General features: G+C 40.4%; 1 long non-coding RNA gene across 1 annotated transcript; it reads left to right on the top strand.

Annotated features, from left to right (window-relative positions):
* Window positions 1-7,377: 7,377 nt before the first annotated feature.
* On the top strand, window positions 7,378-13,162 carry LOC137162113 (uncharacterized). Its single transcript, XR_010922283.1, has 5 exons — window positions 7,378-7,819; window positions 7,900-7,938; window positions 8,496-8,621; window positions 10,953-11,040; window positions 12,887-13,162. It is a non-coding gene; the product is annotated as an uncharacterized lncRNA (long non-coding RNA).
* The last annotated feature ends 383 nt before the right edge of the window (window positions 13,163-13,545 follow it).

The raw sequence follows: 13,545 nt of genomic DNA, 5'->3' as shown, positions 1-13,545 counted from the left end.
TTAACATAGTCTTTTATTAAAGAGGACTACATTAAGGTGAACTACATACTTTTAGTCCATACCCACAACATCTACATGGGGAGTTACAGCACAGCACACTAGTACGTGCTGTAATTCATACTTCCATAGTCCAAACATAGGGGCTGTCTAGACATAGCTTTAGTCTCCCAAGTCCTAAGTGAATTTTGAAAATGGGACATAGGCTACTAAGTCACGTAGGTGCTTTTGAAAATGTTATTCTTGGTCTAATTCCCATTGATTTTTCAAGTGAGCTGGGAACTTCTTTGTCCTTTGTGCCACTGAAAATCTTCCTCTTTGGTTTTAGTGTAAACTTAAAACACAAATTCGGTAGATAAAGTCCCCGCTCTGTGGGTGTTTTTTGTCATTGTGACAGAGTTTATATATACTGTATTAGATTCATGTTTCCAAGAACTATGGCCAGTTGTAGCATCCCAAGTTATTTCATGCTGTTTACATTTGGATAGTTTTGTACTTAAATTTATTTCAGTGCTGTTCTCTGGAGTGTAGAACATGGTTGGCTTTTTTCTCCCGTGTGAATTCATTGTGCAAGGCTCTGAATAGAAAAAAATGAACCCTGAAATTTTCAAAGTTGTCTTACAGATTAGGACACCCAATTTCCATTCACTTTTAGTTGGCATTCACATTGCTAAGAAGCCTTTGAAAATCTCAGCCTGAAAGTAAATTCCTCTCTTTATCTACATAGCAGGTACAGGGAGGGAGCCATGCAAGCCTACTCACATTGATTGCCCTGCAGTGTGCCTCATCTCTGATCTGGTAAGATCATGTCTAGAGGGAGAGGGTAGACCAGAGGTAGTCAATAGGCTGACCGCGGACCAAATCTGGACCACCAGATGCTTTTGAACGGACACCCACATTTTTTTTTCACTTGTCATTATTGTTGTTATCTTTTATTATTATTTTCTCTGGAGTCTGCACCTTGATTATACCTTGACCAAGAAATTTGGATCTTGACAAAAGATTATTGACTACCCCTGGGGTAGACCTTTCTCTGTGCCCATGCAATGCTTAGGGCGTCTGCTTGAAACTAGCTACAAGAGTACTAAAAAGTGCCAACTCTGAAGTCAGTTTTTGTGATCTGGGCATTCGTGATTTCTCAGTGAGCACTACCAGAGCTGGGTTTGAACCAGAGATCTAGTGGGTCCATTCCTTCCAGCCTCAAGGAGCACTGGAACTCTCTGGGATGCTGTTACTGTATTTAGTAGCACCTTATTGCTGCAAAAGGAAGAAAGTGGGAAGATGTAACAGCACTCAAAACCAAGCTAAGAGAGGATAGTTTCTTAGGAGAGACCAAGTAAACTCTGATAGAAGTGAGGATGGTGATTTCCATTGGGGAAAGTGTCTCAGCTCCACAACTGAGGAGAGAAAGAGAGAGAGACACTGAATCCCAAAAAAGCCTGGTGGTTAAGGCTTTCACATGGCAAATTCAGGTTCAAGTTACTGCTCTACCTGATTTGGAGCAGGAAATTGAAGCTGGGTTTCCCATATCCCAACCTAGTGCCCTAGCCACCAGACTTTAGTCTCAACCTCTCCTGGTGGCCTAAAGAATATTTAATGTTTTATACAAACTGAATAGCTCAAAATCTGGCAGATCAGGAGCTAGAAACTGGGTTTCCCGCATTCCCAGTTAGTGCCCTAACTGTTGGCTTAACTGCTGTGTTAGATGCATAAACACTCTCTGATTTTTGCAAAAAACTTTGAGAGGTCGTGGTTTTGCTTTATTCCTCATTGGAACAAAACCAATATCCTACTGGTGAGTCTAACGGGCCTCTGAAGGGAAGAATGCTCTCTCACCATTGGATGCATGCCTCAATGGTAGAAATGACATAACATGGAATTCTCAGGGGAGGGCAAATTGTCACAATTCCTCAGACCCTTATTTTTATTTGTTTTTAATTGGCTAGCAGACAAGACAAAAAGGGCCAAATTTTACAAAGCTTCATTTTGTCTTATAGAAATATATGATCATATCACCAACATTTCAAAGATACACGTTCGAAAAGAGAGCTTTAAAAGCGGTTGGTGGAATATAACTCCCAGGAGCATTTCCAAAATGGCAGCTACTGGTCCTTTCACCTGCCTTTGAAAAAACAACAATAAAAGTCCCATAAAAGTCATATGAGTGTGTTCATGGGAGAAGCTGTTCTACTGCAGTCTTAAAATTGCATGAGTCTGTGCTCAGATATGTATTTGTACAAGGAACATATCTTTAATGGCTTTAGTGAGCATTTTCTGAGCACTCTTCTAGGATCTCTCATTACAAGAGGTAAATTGCTTTGCTCACCCATTCTCACCTCCTATTCAATGACTGTCATTAGCCCTCAAGTACCTGGCTTGCATCCACCTCCCCCATTGTTCTCTATGCACTTGTAGATCTATGTTTCCTATTTACTGTATCATTCTACTTCTGCATCTGATGAAGTGAGCTGAGTCTCACAAAAGCTTATGCCTACAAAAATTAAATTTGTTAGTCTTTAAAGTGCCACAGAACTCTCGTTGTTCTAGGCATAAGTGACTGCAAGATGGTGGCTATGAGCTTGTATGGCGGAGATAGGTCTGAAACCACACTGTTAAAGTGAAAGCCATTTGTGTTGTCATAAGACTGATCTGTTACACAATTGCCATGATAAACCAGTCCAGTTCTTGTGATGTCTCATAATATGTGGGTGCTATACAGAACCCCTTCCACATTTGAGAAAACGAATAAGTGTACAACCATAAATATTTCTCTTTTTTTCATACCTTTTACAATATTCTGTGTTTGAAAAATCAGAAAGGGAATAAGGAACTTTGTGATTATGGAACTGTGGAGGAGAAATAAAGCAGCAAATTAAATCTTGGAGAGTTTTTTCTTTTTTTATTGTACCTAATACTAGTCAGAGAGAGAGTGTGATACTTGTATTAAACTAAAGTAAAACAGCATTCATATATAATTCTTAGCTTAATACAATGATTTCAAAGAGCCACAAAGAGTATCTAAGTATTATTTTGAGTTATCTCATAAAGCACAGTGTTAGTAGTGAGGTTTCTGTCTGTATCTGTGGTCTTAACAAGAGTAACAGCCTGATATGACATGTGATAACTTATTGGTGCTGTCAAAATATACTCAGCAGGCATGTCTTTCTAGCAATATTCACAACACAATATTTTTCACTGCAATTTGTCCACTATTTTGTTTTTCTGCCCTTATTTAAGAATAAAGAAGTACTGTACTGTACTGTAATGGCCCACTACGCTATCCCTTTCAACAGTGATGCTACAGTGTTGTGAGCAATTACTGTATTGCTGCAGTATTTTTTTTTATAAGGGTATATCTTATGTTTCGACTCTGTAGCCCACAGCTATTGAGCTACAAGTCTGGTCCAAACTTAGTTAGAAACAGCATGGAATCACAAAATCACCAGTGTCACTCAGATTAGAATGTGGTGTCTGTGATCGTTCTGTTCACTTCTGTGATCTCTCTGGGAAGAGAAGGTGGCCCTGTACTACTGAGAGAAGTCATTAACAGCTTTGCTGTCCTAGAACTCCCAGATTCTGCAACACCAACAGAAGTTCACTCAGCTCTCTGACACTTCCTCTGCTGATGATGCTATGGTCAATGTCACTAGAGAACAGTCCAGCAAAACCAGAGGCACAACTAGAATTTTGCTAGGTAGGGGCCCAGATTACCTGCCTAGCTACCCCACATTTGAATGGTGCTACTCAAAACCACTCAGATTTGGCTTGGCTGCCCCTTTGTGATGCCAGCAGGGGAGGGGTGCCACTGTTATGCTACCCAGCTCTGGTCAAGGGAGGCTGGGGCCCCCTCTCACTATACCTCTGAGCAAAGCACACCTCCTTCAGAGTACATGGTATCATTGCTTAAGCTCAGCCTGAGGCAAACAAGGCATATAGCACAATGGTTGGTACTCGCCCCGACCCCACAGTCTACACTTGCTCAGCCTCTTGGGCTGCTAACTTATTCCGTGACCCTAGGTGGAGCGGCAGCAGCATCGCTGCCATGTTGGGGTGACTTAAATCTGTTACAATAAACCCTCGTGGAGACACTTTAAAAAAAAACAAACCAATCATCCCTCACTGAAAAAACTGTTGAGAACAAGAGCTGCTGTAAGAAACCAAAAGGATTAAAGAAACCTGCCAATGTCACATTCAGTTCTTACAACCCTCTTCTTTCGGAGCTATGACCCCTACAGCTATCTCCATCTTAAGGCATTTACTGATCTAGCTCTGCATCCCTACTACTGACCTGAGAGTACATCTACATAGACCCATAGACTTTAAAGTCAGAAGGGACCTATATGATCATCTAGCCTGACCTCCTGCACAACGCAGGCCTCAGAACCTCACCCACCCACTCCCACTAAACCCCCAAACTAGGACTGAATTACTGAAGTTCTCAAGTAATGGTTTAAAGACTTCAAGATACAGAGAATCCACTAGCAAGTGCCCCATGCTACAAAGCAAGGCAAAAAAAACCCCCAGGGCCTATGGGGGAAAATTCCTTCCTGACCCCAAATATGGCGATCAATTAAACCCTGAGCATGTGAGCATGATTCACCAGCCAGACACCTGAAAAGAATTCTCTTTATTAACTCTGAACCCTCCCCATCTAAGATCCCATCACAGGCCATTGAGTATATTTACCACTAGTAGTCAAAGATCAATTAATCGCCAGATGAGGCTGTCCCATCATACCATCCCCTCCATAACGTATCAAACTCGATCTTGAAGCCAGCTAGGTTTTTTGCCCTCACTGCTCCCCTTGGAAGGCTGTTCCAGAGCTTCACTCCTCTGATGGTTAGAAACCTTCGTCTAATTTCAAGTCTAAACTTCCTGATGGCCAGTTTATATCCAATAGTTCTTGTGTCTACACTGGCGCTGAGCTTAAATAATTCCTCTCCCTCCCTTGTATTTATCCCTCTGATGTATTTACAGAGAGCAATCATATCTCTCCTCAACCTTCTTTTGGTTAGGCTAAACAAGCCAAGCTCTTTAAGTTTCCTCTCATAAGGTTGGTTTTCCATTCCTTGGATCATCCTAGTAGCCCTTCTCTGCACCTGTTCCAGTTTGAATTAATCTTTCTTAAACATGGGAGGCCACAACTGTACACAATATTCCAGATGGGTTCTCACCAGTGGGGTCTCACCAGTTAGCAGTACTAACATCTCCCTATCAATACTGGACATACCTCACTTGATTTATCCATGTGAGCTGGGAGGTGTGATAGCCCAGCTTGCACAGATGTACCCGCACTAGCTCTGCTTGAGCTAGCACACTAAAAATAGCAATGTAGCTGGGGTAGCACAATGGTGGCTCTAGCTAGCTGCCCAAGTACAAACCTGCCTGGACATCCAAAGTATGTACTTAGGTGGCTAAGTTGCCGCTCATGCCCTGGCCACAATGCTATTTTTAGTGTGCGAGCTTGAGCACAGCGAGTGTGGGTACATCTGCGTGAGCAAGGAATCAGTACCCCTCAGCTCACACGTAGACATGCCTGTAGCCATAGCGTGAAGGTAAGAGAGGGCACGGGTCCAGGTCCCTCTTTTTTTTTTAAAAAAAAAAGGCATGTTTCGCAGGGGGGAAAGGACCCTTTATTGAAATAGCTAGTGTGCCTAATGGAGAAATGAGGAACTGAATGGAACATTTATAAATTTACATGTGCTGGGCATTGAAGTAGTTGCTGGTTCATTGACAATACTGTTGTTTCTAATGTTTACAGATACTTAAATAGAGAGAGACTTGGCCAATGCCACACAATGTGCCAGTGGCAGAGTAGAAATAGAGCCCACCTCACCTAACTCAGTTTGGAGCACTAACCACTAGACCAGCTGCTGTCCTTTTGGTTTGCTTTTTGAGTTCTGACGTGGCCCTTTGAAGGACCATCTTCCATCTCACATTTTAAACAGACAATAGTTTAAGTACTCTTGACTCTGAATGCCCATGAGAATCAATATGGTACATTCTTTTATATTCTTCTGTCTGTCATTAATCTGCATCTCACCAGGATTCTCATTTCCAACTAACCATAGATTCAAAGCCTGAAGCACAGTTGGCAGGATTTTTTTCAAGTCCTCACACATACCAGTAGCGTATTATTCCACCTGTAGTCATGTTAGTTTTCAGTTCATTGTCATGTCATTATTAAGGCTTGTCAACTTCCCTACATGTTTCTAAAGAAGCAAGTCCCGGGAACATTCTTGGCCATTGGTTGAGTGATTGATTCTCTGGAACTGCTTTGAGGTTTGCAAAAGCTGGTCTCCTTGTGCCAACAGTAAAACATTCTGCAAAGGAGTTTGCTGTCACAGCTTTTAATTCCTCCCCTCCTTCTCAAAAATGAGCTCTTTTCTGATTCTTTACCCATATCTGCCAGAGAGAGAAGCTCTTTAAAATGAAATGGGGAGGAAAATGACTTGTTTTCTCTGGCTTTTTGTTGGGAGCTTAGCCCTTGCTTTGTTTTCTTGTAATCAGATGCTTTGGCATGAAGGCTGGGTGTGCATCCAAGAAGTATATTGCAGGACTTCTTAGTGGCATATCAAAGAGAGGATCGTTTGGGCCGTCCATTAGCAAGCAGCCAAGTAATTAATAACACCACATGTGGAAGCAAATGAATGTTTTGCTTGTTGAAAAAGAATAAGAAAGTCAGACAAAGGCCTGGGATCCGTGTCCTTGCCCTCAGCAGCAGCAGAAATAATGTTATGAATAGCATTTAACTTGAATTTGTAGCAAACTGCTGCTTTTATCATAAACAATTGCCAGATGGTATACATTATCTTTCTTTTTTCTCCTTTCACAAAAGCAGCATTAATTGCAGAGCAGCCCAGGGCTCCACTCAGCTCATCAGTGTGATAACACTTCATGACCCTGATTAGCCGTCAGTCTACTCAATTAAAAAGATCATTTAGACATTCACCCAATCATTTGCCTATCGAGCCACCTGGGCCTCAACCAGGGGCTCCATTTTTAACATTCTCCTGCCCTCTCTCATCTCGCCTAGCTTTTTTACATATCTCCAAAAGACGTAATTGAATTAAATAAAGCATCTCAGGGGCAGCTGCAACATCTGCTGTTTGTGGTATGTCAAGCCTTCAGCATTAAAAACAGTTACATATGCTCCAAATTAGCAGGTCGCAGAGATGAAACAGTCGATGATAGTGTTTTTGTGCCAGCGTGCGAAGCAGCTCACAGCTGTGTGCAATTTACAATTAAAGGCTTTATCAGAGCTCAGTTGTACTAGTGAATCAAGTGGAGAGAGGTCAGTTAGTGAATTAGACCAATTAGAGCTTGTACAGTTAAATTATCTGTCTTATTACCTACTGATAAACAGTCTTGTCATATCTTCACTCAGATGATGACACTGGAAGTGTTTTATAAGTGATATGGCAGTGTGTGCTGTATGGGAACTCAGTAAAGTTAAGGTCTAAGGCAGCAAGTAGATAATAGATGATTTTTTTTTAAATGAAGAGGAAAAACTTGCAGTTAGAACAGTTTAAGCAAAAGTGACTGTGATCATGAGTTAAGATTGCAAATGTTGGCTGAATTTCAGGAGATATTTTTCTGCTCAGTAAAGTATAAAATCATAAAGTTAACTGGGGGAAATGTTATGCTTCTGATTCCTAAGTCTTTTTTAATTACTGTGAATTGCCCAGTGCACATTTCTCTCTCTCTCTCTCTCTCTGAAGAGGGGGAGGTAGCAATGGGAATAAGGGTATGGGAGGAATCTAATAAAATCAGTCCCTGATTTCACATTGTAGAGCAACGCAGAAACTGTGACTAAGTTTAGGTAAGTTAGCATTGCCTTTTTCAACAGAGAAAAGACTTATGCTGTCATGATGGTTGAGTTTAATTCTAAGTCTCTTACAGCTACATGTATATGACTGAAGAAGGGCAAACTGAACAGAGGTGAGCAACTACAGTCTGTAGTTTAGTCTTATGCTCTGCAGACTGCTTCTGTTTTCAGGTTCAGTAGCACTACGGATAGATTGTTATAAGATTTGGTCATGTGGTCATTATTATTACATAACTTGCATGGCAAATGTATCTGAAGTATGGGTTCTGCAACACAAGTAGATCAGATCTCAGGCAAATGTATTGGAATCTTAATACATTTGAAAAAGTTAAATGAGGAAGGCCATGATTCTAGTTTTTCATAAAACTTCCACCTACTAGTTCCTTTGCCGCAATTAATAGCGTTGGTTCTTTTTTTCTTCCTAGTCCAGTATTGGTGACTTGCATTTTCCTATCTTAAACTGCTCTAATCAGAAGGGAAATGACCATCTTTGAAACAGCTTTAACTTTTCAGTATTTATGTTAAATGTTTGGAGCCCATTGGCAAGCTTCAACAAAGATTTTTTTTTTTTTTTTTAAAGTAAATTTTGAACTCCATGAGGCTGGAAAAGAAAGCAAGATAATGTTTGTTATGTGTGAATCAATGTATTTTGTCTGCATTCTTCTTTCAGTAATAATGGGAGTTCAATGCATGGAGGACAGACTCGAACATTCAGACCCTGTTCCTACATTCCTTGCAGAATTCAGAATAACTGCTTAGTCTCTCTCCTAGAACTCAGTTAGTTAGTTCTGAACAGGTAAAAGATTTAAAAATATTGTGTTTTCTCTTCTCCCAACTTTTGATATTCAGACGTGCTGATTATCAATATTCTTGGGGGGGGTTCTTTTTTTTTTTTTTTTTTTTTTTTTTTTTTCAAATTGCAAGCTCCCTGCAGACCCGGTAATGTTTACATTAAATTTTCTTTTGGTGTTAGTAATATGTATGAGAAGGGTAGTCTAGTAGTTGGAGCACTAGCCTACATGCTCTACCACAGGCTCTCTTTGTGACCTTGGGCAGATCACTTAGAGTTGGATTCACAAAGGTACTTTGGCACCAAACTCTTATCTGAGTTATGCACCTAAGAATCTTTTGAAATTTCAGAACATTCTATGTGAGTTAGGAATCGAAGTCCCTTTGATTTTTTTCAGTTAGACTTTTCAAAGTAGGAATTAGGCTCCTAAGTCACAGGTGCTTTTGTGTGGTTTTTACTTCTAATCACTCTGAACCTCTGTATCAAATGGGAAAAACACATTAAAGATTGTCAAGTGCTCAGACACTATGCTAATGAGGCCATGTAAGCAGGAAGACACTTTTATAAAGGCTATAGTAAAAACAAGCCAAACTTGGTATAGAGCAGCTGTGGCCAAACTGTGGCTCATGAGCCACATGCGGCTATTTTACAGTTAAAGTGTAGCTCACAGAACTCCCTTTCCCCATTCTCCACCTACCAGATGAGAGTGGAGAGCTTGGAGCGTCTACCCTGCGGCGGGGTGGTGCGGCTAAAGGATTCTGCCCAGCAGGGAAGAGGGTCTTGGGGAGGGGAGAGCGATGGGCAGTAAATTTGGCCACCCCTGGTGTATAGCATGCAAGAAGAAGGAGTCACAGTCAAGGTATCAGCTTGGTGTATGTCCACCATTGTTTATCATCTGATTGCTGAAAGAGGAGGAGGGGTAGGTGATACAATACCCTTATCAGGCTGTTTAACCTCCACTTGGCAAACCAGGCTTTTCATAGCATAACAATAATGAAGCTGACCACAGACTTGAAAATGCAATTAGAAAAGACACTGTCAGGCTAAAAATCTTTTAACATTTTGTCCTTCCCCATGTTACTAATAGCAGCCTAAATTATTAAAACTGAAAGAATTTTGAAACTATAATTTATTTCCCTCCGTTTACTTTTTGTACTTTGCTCAGTTTGAATAATGGAGCTACACATCTCTGTTTAGTTAGTTTCACTGAGGGTTCACAGACAATTGGGAGCAGCAGCAACCACATATAATATCTCTCCATGTGAGACTATGTAACCATAATTGGCTATTGTACTTAACTGTTAAAAATATAGCTAAAGCCCCAGTGATGAAAAATTAAAAATACTCCCTCAAACATTTCCATTAACATTAGGTTTTTGTACAACTTCCTCCCCCTGCCCCCCCTAAATATCATTGTAGTTTAAATGGTTACTTACTTCATATAAGAGATTCTTGAAGCAAACAATTTCAGCCCCATCTTTGTGACCTATGTAGGCCAGGTACCATCTTGCTGTAAGTGTGTGTGTTCGAGAAAAGACTGAATGCCCTGATGATCTTGCAAAATTTATGAATGTGCTTAAAGTTAAGCATGAGAATAAAGCGTTGCAGATTTGAACCTAATACTGTCTGACCGCATTTGTCAAATAGAGTTAAATGAACCATCCAGGAAGTGTTGCTCTTACGCTTACAATAATATTCTCTAGTTTTTTCAAACACTGTCAATCTTAAATCTCTGATCAGTGATTACTCAGGAACAACTTCTATTAAAGTCGTATGTGTTGTATTTAATACAAATCTGTAAAAAATACAATGTGATTCATGCAATTTGGTTCTGATACTGTATGTGGGGGTTTTTTTTGGTTTTTTTTTTTTTTTTTTTTTTTTGCACAGTAACCTGATACATAAGGTTTAGATTTCAGATCTTTTTTTCTTCCATCACACTATGCTAAAGCCATATCCTCATTAAACTTAGTTTACAGCAACTGTTTTCTCTTGTTCTGACTCCAGATCGCCTCACTTTTCTCCAAGTGTACACCCCTTATGTTTTATACAGCAATTTTGAGCTGTCTAAGGTGCTGTAACTTAGAACAAATTCTCTCCCTCCCTGTGACTCCTTTACTGATCCCAAGAAAGTTTCCATTTCCCTCGTTCATTTCTAGGATAGCTCTTCTGATTTGTCCGGGTTTTTTCTAATCTATGGAGCCATTAGCCTCAAAAATCTTGTTTTCTAGTCATATCTAGTCAGGGATACTTAGATTATATTTAAGGCCAATGTAAACCCAGAGAATTTTATGTGTGTGTGTTGTGTTTTTGTTTTGTGTTTTTTAAATTCTGTAGAATTCAGAGGAGAGCCAGCTCATTAATTCAGACATGGCCAGAAAGTCCCCATTGGATCAAAAGGAGGATGATTCTATAAGAAATGGAGGTAGAGGAGACAATTTGGCCATGTTTTAAAATATTGTAGTAATATTGTGTCTGCATTGTAATATACTTGCCTACTTATTGTTTTACATTAGTGATTCTTTCTCATTTCTTGGTTACTGCAGCACATGGAATAGAAGGCAATGCAGTTTATGTGGAAGCATATTTGGGGAAAAAAATGAAAAATATTTTATAGTTCAGGGCCAACTTGATTCCTGGTGTAACTCCAGTGACTTTGGTGGAGCTAATAGAGGGATGAAATAGCCCCATATGATTGCAAAGTGCTTGAAAATGTAAAGCAATCTCTATATTCTAAGCAGAGGTGGTGGTATTACTCCCAGTCTCTAATTCTAACTCCAGCTAAGGCTCTTGGAAAAGTAATACCTCACTAGCCAGTTATTAAAACAAATAAACAGAAACCTAATGCTACGAAGTGCAAATTAATTCTAAAGAGGATCTTTGACTCAGAGCACACCTTTGAGATCTACAGACTCCTGGATTATAATGTAGCCATTACTTATACATTGGAAAAATCAGCACTGTTCTGTATCACTTGAAACATTTAATCTCATGGTGAAGTGGTTTGAAATTACACTGTAGATTTTTTTCCCCCTAGTTTCATTTGCTTTGCGTGCTCTCTCTCTTTACTAATTTAGACAAATGCAGTTGTTTGTTTTGTAGGCATAGCACCAGAGCTTCATATTGCTCATGAAAGATTAATCCTTGATCCATTATTATTTTCACTCTGTTAATAATGTATTAGATGTGCTTATTGCATAGCTGTGGATGTATAGATGGGCACACTTTGGTTAGACCAGCCAGAAGGGTTCCTGAGATCACCCTTACTCCAAACACATTGTAATGCTCATTGGTTTAATGTTTTAAGAAAAATGACTCCGTGCACAAAGGAGTTTTATTCAAGATGTACTTATCAAATGTGTTGCCTTTGTGGAGATTATACTTTAGATATTGATTGAACCACTCTCCCCTGGTGTACAGATGATTAATTCACTATTAACTCCTGAGATATGACTAAACCAAAGAATACATTTTAACAAGTGGCACTACTTCCTCCAAAGTGCAAACAGAAGCTCTATATTCAAGTCAAGCCTCTTAAAACCCCATGTGAGAATTTCTTACCTACGCACCCTGTCAGGAAGTTTTTCCTCATATTTAGAATACATTTTTCTTTATTTCTTAATTTCATCCCAGTGCTCCCATTTAAACCCCTTGTGCTGCACGCAATTATTACGTTCCATGTATGGTTTCTATACCCTGACTATATTTGCAGATGTCTGTCATGTTCCCCAAATACTCAGCACTTAGCCAAGCTATAATCCAAGCCATGAGTTCAATTGTGGCATTACTCAGGGTTTATGGCAATGGGCAATGCAAGCTGTGCTTGCTCAGGAGCCAACCCAGAATCGGACTGATTCTGAGAGTCAAAGTGTGGTTCCTGGTTTCCCCCCCACCCTGCTCCGGGTGTCAGGGGAAAAGAAGTAAGCTGCATTAGCCCTATGGCTGACATAGAGAGCTCTTTCCCTGCATGCCGGTTCAACTGTACTGGCTGGTATGCTGAAGAGGGATTAATGCTCTGCTTTACCCCCTTGCCTTCCCATGTGCAAAGGAGGGGGAGTAGCAACCCTATGGAGACTTCTCTCCTTCTTCCCTGACCCTGCATTACTACCTAGAAGATGGGTAGCTAGTGCAGGGAAATATGGAGGTACCTTATGCACTCTCACTCCCTTGTGTGGACATGGCCTGGCAGTTATAATTTCACCATGAATTTAAGTGTTCCTCATAATTCCTTCAACCCCTTAATCATTTTCTCTCTTTTAAACTCTCTTCAGCTTCTGAGAGGCATCCAGAATGGTTTGAAACATTCCAGACATGCTCTCACCCGAAAGCAGTAGAGGTGGGACTGTAAACTCACTGCTTCCATGAGCCTTGTGTCTGCTCTGCCCCAAAAGTGCGCTGACTTTTGTTTGTGCCTGATGGTGTTGAAAATGTGGATTTAATTTGCTGTCCATTATCCCCATTAGCGCTCTTTTGCCATTACCGATTTCCAGATTTTTCCCTTGGACTGATAAACTGTGTTTGACAGTTTTCCTCTAGATGTATTAGGATGATGGATTTTTATAAGATGGACTTCCTGTTATCGACTGCTGCTGCAGACACACATACAATGAGTAACTTTGCTCACACGAGTACACCCAATGCCTCCAGTATGATGATGCGGTGATTAGAGTTACTCGTGTACATTTCTGTGGGATCGAGCTTTTAATTTTTATTCTCTCTAAGCCCCTTGATGTTGTTTCTCTGCCATCACTGTTCTTAGTAACTATCCCCCACCAGTTTATTATCTGGGAATTTCATAAACATGCTGTTAATGCCCTCTTCCAGACCACATGTGAATGAGCCAATCCTTGTGGCATCTCACTAGATGTGAACCCACAAAATTCTAGGAAGCTGTCTGGCTCAGTCAAGCCTTTTCTGAAGGGCTCCTCTG

This window comes from Emydura macquarii, unplaced genomic scaffold (assembly GCF_026122565.2).
Source record: "Emydura macquarii macquarii isolate MOO-44397 ecotype Brisbane River unplaced genomic scaffold, CSIRO-AGI_Emac_v2 contig_2422, whole genome shotgun sequence".
Classification (NCBI taxonomy): Eukaryota; Metazoa; Chordata; order Testudines; family Chelidae; genus Emydura; species Emydura macquarii.
Note: the sequence above shows the minus strand (reverse complement) of the source record. Positions and strands in the feature narration are given on the sequence as shown.